Here is a 12,035-nt window from a genome sequence, read left to right on the forward strand (position 1 = left end):
ACATGAAAGAAGTTTACGGTGCACCCACCTGGGGTTGCCATTTTCTTCTCTGCTAATTGGTTGACCTCCCACATGCTGGATTTTGTTCTGCATATAAAGCGCTCTTGCCAATTGCATACTTGAGTTGGTGGTCTTTCGGATGGAAATTCATGGACTTAACATCAACACATAGGGGGAAATAAGCAGAACTGAAAAGATGGAGGACAGAATCCGTGAAACCGAAAATAAAGCTCTCAGCACCAATCTGCTAGAGCAAAAACTAAAAAAGGAAAGGAAATAAAGCAAGCCTAAACTGAGGAGGACATGAGGCACTTGTTGCAGAAGGTCAAGGGCTGCAGCCTTCAATGTGGGTTAAAGCTCAACATCAAGAAAATAAAGATTCTCACTTTTTCACCAAAGACTGGCCAACATGGGCCACGTTCACACCAAAACCGTGAAGAAGGCGGCTGGGTCATCATTGAGAAATACTACATGTGCCTGAGTAATGACTTCCACATGAACAAGCATGGTGTGCGAGGAGATCGTCATTATTCCCAGCAAGAAACTCCAGAACAAGACAGCAGGCTATGTCACACATCTGATGAAGCGGATTCAGAGAGGGCTTGTGAGAGGTTATCTCCATTAAGCTGCGGGAGGAGGAGAGAAAAAAGGAGAGATAATTATGTACCAGAGGTTTCAGCCCTGGATCAGGAGATCATTGAAGTTGATCCTGATACTAAGGAAATGCTGAAACTCTTGGACTTTGGCAATCTGTCCAACCTTCAGGTCACTCAGCCCACAGTTGGGATGAATTTCAAAACACCATATAGAGCCATTTGGGTCTGTCTGCTGGGCTATAATATTTTAAATAAACTTGGGCACACACACACACACACACACACACACACACACACAGAACTAAACCAAAACCAAAGATTCTCACCACTGAGTCAATTGTCAGCATCATGATAGACAGTAAAGAGATTGAGATTGTTAATAGCTTCAGCTTACTTAGCTTCACAAGTAACACTCTTGGTATCAGCAGTAGAAAATCAGAAGACGAATTGCATTGGACAAATCTGCTCTCAGGGACCTTGCCAGAGTACTGAAGAACAATCTAAGGTGTGCCTGATCCAGGTCATGGTCTTTGTAATACTTGCTATGCATAAGAAATCTAGACAATGACTAAGGATTATAGAAGAAGAACTGATGCCTTTGAAATGTGGTGCTGATGAATAGTATTGAATATACTATGGACTGCTAGAAGAACAAACAGGTTTGTCCCAGAGAGGACAAACTTCTCGCTGAAGGCAAGGATTTTGACGCTCTGTCTGACGAGAAGGGACAGCACAAGTAAGGAAGACCATGAATCAGATGTATTGATTCAGTGACTCAGGTAATGGGAGTAAGTGTGTCAGAGACACTGAGATTGTCTCAAGATAGAGTAGAGTTCAGAGCTGATGTACATAGGGTTGCTATGAGTCACAAGCAACTCTACAGCACATAACAATAACAACAACAATAAAGTGGGAGCTACAGTAGCCTAGTTATAAGAAGCTGTGTTGCAGTACCAAAGGTACACAGTGCAAATTAACCAGCTGCTCACTGGAAAAGGATGAACAATCTCCTTCTGTGCAATTTATTGCCTCTGAAAACTGGATGGAGAGTCAGCTATGGGTTTGTTCTGACCTGATGGCAAGCAAAAACAACTAGAATAATGTGAGACACCATTCAGATGCTATTACTTATGCATAACTGGAATTCTAAAACAGGAAGAAGCAAAATAGAACACAGAAAATAATGGAAGAGGTACTAGAAGAAAACTTTCCAGTATCTTGAAGAATGAGAAAATATACACCAAAGAAGCTAAGAGAACCCCAAATAGAATCGAGTCCAAAAGAAAAACACAAAAACGAAAGAATCATAACAACAGACAAATTTGTCAGAACCAAAAAGGCAAGAGGAAAATTCTGAAAGCAGCTAGAGTAAAACGAAGAGCAACCTACAAAGGAGAGAAAATATGATTAAGCGCTGATTTCTCAGCAGAAACCATGCAAGCAAGAAGAAAGAGGAATGAAATATATCAATCACTCAGAGAACATACCTGCCACTGAGAACATTGTACCCAGCAAAACTATCTATCAAATAGGATGGAGAGATCTAGACATACTCAGAAAAGCTGAAACTAAGGCCAATGTTGTGAAAATAAGACCAATGTTGCAAGAAATACTAAAGGAAATCCTTCCCACAAAAACAATAAAGAACAGTGGCTGGATCAAAGTAACCAGCAACAACACAAACAAGAACACAAGAAAATGATAGCAGTAAGATGCTTTCATGCAAAAATTATACTAAATGTGAATGATTTACATGTAATAGTGAAGAGAAAAAGAGTATCAGATTGGGTAAAAAACCAAAACCCAGTAATATTCTATATTGATCATAAGAGACATACTTGAAAGCAAAGGTACTGACAAAAAATGGGGGGGGTCTATGCCAAGCAAATAGCAGAAAAAAATAAGAGCAACAATATTAATCTCCAATAAAATAGATTCAGGGTAAAAATCATTTTAAAAAACAAGGAAGGGCATATTTTGCTTTAAAGGTCAATAAAACAAGACGATACAACTATAATAAATATCTATGCACTGAAGGATTGTTGCTGTTATGTGTCGTAGTCACTCAGCAACCCTATGTACAATAGCTCTGAGCTCAGTTTCATCCTGAGCCAACCTCATTGTATCTAATGTAACTATCCCCCTAGCCCCCGTTACTGAGTCAATCCATCTCATCCAGTTTCTTCCTCTCTTTTGCTTTCCCTCTACCCTCCCAAGCACAATGTCCCTCTCCAAGATCTGGTCCCTCCTTGCAACATGCCCAAAGTATGTCAGATGGAGCTTCAAAATTCTTGCCTCCAAGGAGCAGTATCTAGCAGTTCATAGTATATTCAATACTCTTCTCCAGCACCACAATTCAAAGGCATCAATTTTATCATCCTTAGTCATTGCCCAGCTTTCTGATGCATAGCAAGTAATTGTGAAGACCGTGACCTGGATCAGACACACCTTAGATTGATATCGTTGCTCTTCAGTACTCTGGCGAGGTCCCTGACAGCAGGTTTTCCCAATACAATTCATCTTTTCATTACCTGGCTGCTGGTACCAAGAGTGTTGATTGTGAAGCCAAGGAAGTTGAAGCTGTTAACAATCTAAATCTCATCACCATTTATCATGATGCTGCCAATAGGCCCAGTGGAAAGAATCTTAATCTTCTTGATGTTGAGCTTCAATTCATATTTAAGGCTGCAGTCCTTGACCTTCTGCAGCAAATACCTTAAGTCCTCCTCAGTTTCGGCAAGCCAAGTTGTGTCACCTGCATAATAAAGGTTGCTGATGAGTCTTCCTCCAATCCTGATGCCACATTCTTCCTCATAGAACCAAGCCTCCTGGATGATCTGTTCTGCATATAGATTGGAAAGGTATGGAGATTGGATGCATCCATTGTGTTCACTTTTCTTGATTTTGAACTATGCAGTGTTTCTTTGCTCTGTTCTGACTACAGTCTCCTGGTCCAAATATAGGTTTCACAAAAGCACAACTAATTGTTCTGGGATTCCTATTCTTCTCAGAGTTAGTCACAGTTTGTAATCCACACAGTCAAATTCCTTTGCATAGGCAACAAAACACAGATAGATATTCCTCTCATACTGTCTGCGTTCAGCCAAGATCCATCTAATATAGGCTATAATATATCCCTAATGCCACAGCTTCTTCTAAAACTAGCCTGCACATCTGGCAGTTCTCTGGTGACGTGCTGTTCCAGTCATTTTTGGATCATTTTCAGCAAGATCTCACTTGCATGTGATATTAACATTGTTCAATAATTTCCACACTCAGTCTTGTCACCTTTTTTCCAAATGGGAACAGATATAGATTTCTTCCAGTCAGTTGGCCAGGTGGTTGTCCTCCAGATTTCTTGGCACAACTTGGTAAGCACATCCAGGGCAGTGCTTGTTTGTTGAAATATGTCAGTTTGATATGCTGTCAATTCCTGGGGCCTTGTTTTTTGCCAAGAGCTGCAAAATACACAACGCAAACATTAACAAAACTGAAAAAAAGAAATACAGACAATACTAGTAGTAGTAGTAGTAGTAGTAGTAGTAGTAGTAGTAGTAGTTGTTCTGTGTCACTGAGTCACCTGCAACGCATAGTGCCTTCATGTACTATAGCTCTGAAGTCTTCTCTGTCCTAAGCCAGTCTCACTGACTCCAACACACTTACCCCACTGCCCTAGTCACTGTATCAATTCATCTTATTGGGGTCTTCCTCTCCTGCACTGTTTCTCCACCCTTTAGAGAATAACATCCCTCTCCAAGGATTTGTCCCTCCTATCCACATGCACAAAGTATGTAAGATAGAACTTCAAAATCCTAGCCTTGAGGAGAAACTTGGTTTCACTCTTTCCAAGACAGACCTATTTGTTTTCTTGGTGGTTCATGGTATGTTTAAGACTCTTCTCCAGGACCACAACTCAAACGCATCAATTCTTATTCTAGCATCCTTCATCATTATCCAGCTCTCTAATGTATAGAAAGTTACTGTGAAGACTATGGACTGGATCAGGTGCACCTTACTCTCTAGACTAATACTGTTGCTTCTCAGAACTCTGGAAATGTCTCTTGACAGCAGATTTACCTAATGCAATTTGTCTTTTGATTTCCTGGCTGCTCGTGCCAAGAGTATTGATTGTGGAGCTGAGCAAACAGTAATTGTTAACAACCTCAATCTCTTCTCCATCCATCATATTGCTGCCAATTGGCCCAGTGGTGAGAATCTTTGTCTTCTTGATGTTGAGATTCAATCCATAGTGAAGACTACAGTCCTTGACCTTCTTCTGCAGCAAGTGTTTCAGGTCCTCTTCAGTTTCAGCAAGATTGTGTCATCTGCATCAAGTGGGTTGTTGGTAAGGGACTAGTAACTAAAATGTATAGAATACTCCAGCACTTCAACCAAAAAATGGCAAATAGTCCGATTGCAAAATAGGTATAAGATATGAATAGACACTTCACCAACTATGAAAGTCAAGTGGCAACCAAACAGATGAAGAAATAATCAAAATCCCTAGGTATCAGAAAGATGTAAATCAAAACAACAATGAGATAACATCTTACACTACCAATAATAGCAAAGTTCAACAGGGCACCAAATAACAAATGCTGGTGAGGATGTAGAGAGACTGGATCTTTCATTCACTGCTGGTTGAAATGTAAAATGTACAACCACTAAGAAAGGCCATCTGACACTTTCTTACAAAGTTGCAAAGAATTATCATTGGACCTAGCTATCCCACAGCTGGAAAATGGAAGGAGGCCAAGTACTCATCAACAAATGAATGCATAGGAAAAACTGGTACTTGCATACAATAAAATATTATAAAGCAATGAAAAACAATGAACTTGTAATACACTACACAACATGGGTGAGTCTGGAAGTAAATATCTGAGTCATAAAAGAACAAATACTGGATATGGCCCCTATTATAAAAATAGGATGGACACCGAAGAGGGGCAATCAAGGAAAAAATGAATAGAGAATTAACATTACACTAGAATAGAAGAAGGAAAGGACTCTCTGAATGGATGACCAGACAGTATATGTATGACAATTAACCATCTGGAACAAGCCATGAATTATAAAGTGAGTTGGGAGAGGAGGGAGTAAATGTGAATCAATGAATGAAAATCCACCCTTTCTGTAAACCTTCACTGTTGTTGTTTACCCTTGAGTCTGAACCAACTCATATCTGAACCTGCAGCAGATTTTTAGAAGCCATAAAATACATGGGAGGAGATTGCCTATTCTTTTGTTTCAGAGCATCTACTGGATTCAAACCATGTGCCTTGGGGATTGCAGCACAGTTTCTCACCACTAGGCCACCAGAGCTCCTAGTCATTGTAATTTATTACATTATTTTAGTCAACAGATCATCTGGGAATCTGGTCTGTATGAGGAGGAATATGGCATCAGGATTGGAAGAAGACTCATCAACAACCTGTGTTATGCATATGATACAATCCTGCTTGCTGAAACTGAGGAGGACCTGAAGTGCTTGCTGTAGAAGTCAAGGACTGCAGTCTTCAGTATGGATTGAAGCTCAACATCAAGAAAACAAAGATTCTCACCACTGGGCCAATTGGTAGAATTAAGATAGATGGTGAAGAGATTGAAATTGTTAACAGCTGTAGTTTGCTTGGCTCCACAATCAACACTCTTGGTAGCAGCAGGTAGGAAATCAAAAGGTGAATTGCACTGGGGAAGTCTGCTGTCAGGGACCTCTCTAGAGTACTGAAGAGCAACAACGTCAGTTTGGAGACCAAGGTGCGCCTGATCCAGGCCATAGTCTTTGCAATCGCTGCTATGCATCTGAGAGCTGGACAATGACTAGGGATGATAGAAAGAGAATTGATGCCTTAGAGTTGCAGTGCTAGTGAAGAGTGTTATACCATGGACTGCCAGGAGAACAAACAGGTTCATCCTTAAGAGGGTGAAATCATGCTGCTCCTTGGAGGCAAGGATTCTGAGGCTTCGTCTGACATACTTTGGACAGGTAGTGAGGAAGGACCAGTCCTTGGAGAGGAACATCATGCATGGAAGGGTGGAGGGACAGAGAAAGAGAGAAGACCATCATTGAGATTACTTGATTCAGTGACTAGGATAATGAGAGTAGGTGTGGCAAACACAGTAAAGTTGGCACAGGATAGAGCACGTTTCAGGGCTATTGTACATGGGGTCGCTATGAGTTGCAAGCAACTCGATGGCACATAACAACAACAACAACAATATAATAATGTTAATCAAGGTTTCACTAAAATTGCAATAAAAAATAAAAAAATTTAAAGTAAAAAGCAATAATAAACCCAAGCCATATTAACATAAACAATGTTAATATTTTTTAAAAACTTTTGCTTGGCTCTACAATCAAAAACTCTTGGCATCACCAGTCAGGAAATCAAAAGACAAATTGCATTAGGTAAATCTACTGTCAGAAACCTTTCCAAATGCTGAGGAGCAACAATGTCAGTCTAGAAGCTAAGGTGTGCCTGATCCAGGCCATGGTCTTCGCAATTATTCGCTGTGCATTAGAGACCTGGACAATGAATAACAATGACAGAAGAAGAATTGATACCTTTCAGTTGTGGTTCTGGAGAAGAGTCTTGAACATACCGTCAAGAGAACAAATAGATCTGTCTTGGAAAAGGCGAAACCAAGTTTCTCCTTGGAGGTTAGGATTTTGAAGCTCTGTTTCATACTTTAGGCACATGGCCAGGAGAGACCGATCCTTGGAGAAGGACATCATGCTCAAAAGCGTGGAGGGACAGCACAGGAGAGGAAGACCTTGGATGAGATGAATTGATACAGTAACTGGGGCAACTGGGGATGGATGTGTGGAGTCAGTCAGACTGGCTCAGGACAGGGAAGGCATCAGAGCTGCTGTACAAAGGTTCACTATGAATTGCAGGCAAATCGACAACAAACAGTTCCAATAACTATTTATTAGATCCTTAATGCCACAGTGTGTAACATAACAGGCTGCTGACCAAAAGGTCAGTGAGTCAGAACCCAACCGAGCCTCAGTGTGTTGGGTTTTGTTTTGTTTGATCATTTATCATTTCTAGGACTGAAGACATTTTAAAGAAAAAAGTGGCACTGTTCTGCTTTTGCAAATATCTTTAATATTATGCTTGGCAGAAGACAGCTGGATTCTCATATATGCTTCAGCTTTCCATCTGTTTCAATATGATGTTTTAATTGAAGTGTATAAAGGAATACAGCTTTACACAGATATGCAATTGGGAAGGGGAAAAAATATTTTCATAACCTCTGCAGATAATTGTGATATTCCTCTCTGATGTTAAAACAGTCCTGTAAGTATTAGCTGCAATACAGAATCTGAAACCATATCAGTAAGCCTTTTTTCAGGCTTACATTAAAATCCATTGATCTCTTGCACTTTGAACACAATTTTTAATGATGCATGAGTTTTAAACATCATGTATTGATCAGTTAGAAAATGCTGGTTTCCTGAGTTGTGCAGTTCAGCAATATACAATAGTTGACATATTTCATTATATAATCTCAAAAAAATCACATTTTTCAGTCTCACTATCAAGCTCATCAAAATCTGCAAGTGTTGGGAAGCTGTATTCATTTCCTAGGACTGCTGTAGAAAAGTGCTACTTTAAACGGTAGAAATGTGTTGTCTCATTCTGCTGCAGGTTAGCCATTCAAATCAGTGTGTTGGCCAGACCATACTCTCTCCAACATCTCTAGGGGGAGCTACTTTCTTGTCTCCAACATCTTCTAGTAGGCCCAGACATTTCTTGGCTTATAGGTACATTTTCTCATGACTATGCTTCCTCTGTTCTTTGCCTTTTCTCTTTTACAAGAATACTACTCAGATTGGATTAAGGCTCATCTTCCTCAAGCATGGCCTCATATTAACTTATAACACCATCAATGACCCTATTTACAAACTGATACCAAGGTTAAACCTTCAACATTTCATTTTAGAAGACATAATTCAATCCAGAAGAGAAGCTATGAAGCTTCTGAATATGATAATTTTTGCTTAAAACTCCAGTTTTATCATTGAAACAAATGTCAATGTTTTCCTTAAAATGACAGTCTGATTTCTCTCTCTCTCTCTCTCTCTCTCTCTCTCTCTCTCTCTTTTCAGAAAATATAGGCCAAAATCAAAATAGCCATATTTTATCTGTCACTCATTCCTTCAAGTAAAAGTAACATAAGAAAAAGCCACTAATTCAATTCACAGCTTAAGAAAAGATAAGCACAGCCGTGTTCATAGCAGCATTATTTACAATAGCAGAGACATGGAAACGAGTTATGTGCCCCTCAGCAGATGAACTGACAAACTATGGTACATGCATATAATGGAAAACTATGCAACACTAAAGAATAACAATGAATTATGAAACACCACGTAACATAGACAAACCAGAAAGACAATGTGCTGTGTAAAATAAGCCAAAACAAAAGAACAATTACTGTATTAAGCCACTGTTATGAAAAAAAGTATACAGACAAAATAGTCCTTAGTGGCTACCAGGAATATGTGGGGAGAGGAAAGAGAGGGAAACTTTGTAATTAACATTATTAAAAACCAAACATCTTTTGCTGCACATAAGGTTATTTCACCAAAAAAAGAAAAACAATTACAAAAGGCTTCTCTCCAGAGACCAAACCATCACACTTCAGAATATAGGTAAATACTTTAAGCATGCTTCCCATCTTTTTAAACAGAAGAGTAGAAGCAAAGGATCAAGGATAATAAAATTAATGATTTTGCTGCTTCAGCAAGCATGTTGCTAAGCAAAATTGGCTTTTCATATTTTCTAACTTCAAATGTATGGCAATGAAGAAGACAAAGGTGACTCCTAGTATGGTTTGGTGGTACTTGGTTTTCTTCTGCGGTACCAGCCATTTTACCCATCATTGCTTCCGTGCCATTAGCTCAAATGTCAACACATTGGAAAGGCAAATGATGTCTAAATATTGTTCTAAAAACAGTTCGCTCACCCACACATCCACCCACCCAGATACTCTCTAGAAGGTCTGAGAGACCTTTAAAGCGATATGCTGGCTCCAGAAGCACAGGAGTGTACAAACTACACTTGGAGACTTGAGACTACACAGAATGTTTCATTTAATGATAATATCTGAGTCGAACATGTTTGGAATCTGTTAAAACTTCGACAGTCTAGTAAAGATAGAGAAAGGGAGACCGAACAGAACAGGCTAAAAGTGGCAGGGGAAATTGACCCAGTTAGAGGATTGTTGTTGTTGTTGTTATGTGCTGTAGAGTTGCTTGCGACTCATAGCGACCCTATGTACAACAGCCCTAAACCGTGCTCTATCCTGTGCCATTGGCACTGCCTCTGACACACCCATCCCGATTACCCCAGTCACTGAATCAATCCACCTCATAGAGGATCTTCCCCTCCCGCGCTGTCCCTCCTCTCCCTCCTTACAACATGTCCAAAGTATGTTAGACGAAGCCCCAGAATCCTTGCCTCCAAGGAGCAGCCTGGCTTAACCCTCTCCAGGATGAATCTGTTTGTTTTCTTGGCAGCCCATAGTATATTACTCTTCTCTAGCACCACAGCTCAAAGGAATCCATTCTCCTTCTATCTTCCCTAGTCATTGACCAACTCTCTGATGCATAACAAGTGATTGCAAAGACCACAGCCTGTATCAGACATACCTTAGTCTCCAGAGAGACACCATTGCTCTTGAGTACTTTAGAGAGGTCACTAACAGCAGACTTTCCCATCGCAATACATTTTTTTATTTCCTGACTACTGGTGCCAAGGGTGTTGACCGTGGAGCCAAGCAAACTAAAGTTGTTAACAATCTCTGTCTCTTCACCATCCATCCTGATGCTGCCAATTGGTCCAGTGGTGAGAATCTTTGTCTTCTTGATATTGAGCCTCAATCCATACTGAAGGCTGCAGTCCTTGACTCTCTGCAGCAAGTGCATCAAGTCCTCCTCAGTTTCAGCAAGCAGGGTTGTGTCATCTACATAACGCAAACTGTTAATAGATCTTCCACCAATCCTGATGCCACACTTCTCCTCATAGAGCCCAGCCTCTCTCAGATAATCTGTTCTGCATACAGGTTGAAAAGGTATGGAGATAGGACACATCCCGGGTGTACACCTTTCCCAGTTTTGAATCATGCAATGTTTCCCTGCTCTGTTCTGACTACTGCCTCTTGGTCCAAGTATAGGTTTCTCATTAGCACGATCAAGTGTTCTGGGATTCCCATTCTTCTCAGAGTCAGCCACAGTTTGTTATGATCCACACAGTCAAACGCCTTTGCAAACAGTGTACCTCACTGATTCAGTTTGAGATAATGACAGTCAAAGTCAAATGATGGCAGGGATGTTATTGTGTGCTATCAAGTCACCTGCAACTCATAACAACCCTATGTACAATAGCTCTGAGCTCTGCCCTATCCTGAGCCTGTCAGTTTCTCTGTCACCAATACACCTAAGGCCAATTACTTCACTTTCTGTGTCAATCCATCTCATCTCACAGGAGAGATCTCCCTCTCCTGTGCTCTCTCTCCACCCTTCCAAGCATGATGTCCTTTTCTAAGGACTGGTTAAAGTATATGAGATGGGACTTCAAAATCCTATATGAGATGGGGCTTCAAAATCCTAGACTCCAAGAAGAAATTTGGTTTCACCCTCTCTAGGACAGACCTATTTGTTTTCTTGGTGGACCATAATATTTTCAATAATCTTCTCCAGTACCACTACTCAAAGGCATTGATTCTTCTCCTATCATCCTTAGCCACTGTCCAGCTCTCTGATGCACAGCAAGTAATTGTGAAAACCATTACCTGAATCGGGTGCACCTTAGTCTCTAGAATAACATTATTGCTCTTTAACACTTTGTAGACTTCCCTGTGAGAATTTGCTTATTTAAAATAGGGTCACAGCCAACAACTGGATTATATAGGTAAGATATCTCCAAGAGATATCATTGACAAAAGCTATACAATATATTAAGTATCCAAGTGGATAAATTTTAGGCAAAGACAGAATTTAATCCTAGCAGCAGAGAAAAAGTATGCTACTCAATAAACTAAGGTTTTTGCCATTCTGAATGGAACCAACTGGAGAGTGGAGTCATTGGTTTGAGAGGAGAGAGATCACTGTGACTAAGTGCAATTGAAGTTATATTCAGGTTCCAAAGACATCTGATAGTCAAAGCATATCAAGTCCAAATCTATAGTAGCAATAATAATGGTAGACTATACCAACTGATGCTTAATTTGAGAGCTATTGATGAGACTTGATCCTGATCAAGAAATCTAGAGTTTGCAAATATAAAACTTTAACAACTACATCATGTTATAGAGTCCCTAAATTTGTCCCCTCAAAAAGATATGTTGAAGTTTTCCATTTGGAAATAGAGGAGGTTTTTTGTTTTTGTTTTTGTTTTTTAAATTTAGGTTGTTTATTTTTCATTT

General features: G+C 39.9%; 1 pseudogene; it reads left to right on the forward strand.

Moving 5' to 3' along the window:
- The first annotated feature begins 409 nt into the window (after positions 1-409).
- LOC102851400 overlaps positions 410-12,035 on the forward strand; it is a 57,647-nt pseudogene continuing 46,021 nt past the window's right edge.

The sequence above is a fragment of the Elephantulus edwardii genome, unplaced genomic scaffold, assembly GCF_000299155.1.
Source record: "Elephantulus edwardii isolate Elephantulus edwardi_28Jun2011 unplaced genomic scaffold, EleEdw1.0 scaffold00057, whole genome shotgun sequence".
Lineage (NCBI taxonomy): Eukaryota > Metazoa > Chordata > Mammalia > Macroscelidea > Macroscelididae > Elephantulus > Elephantulus edwardii.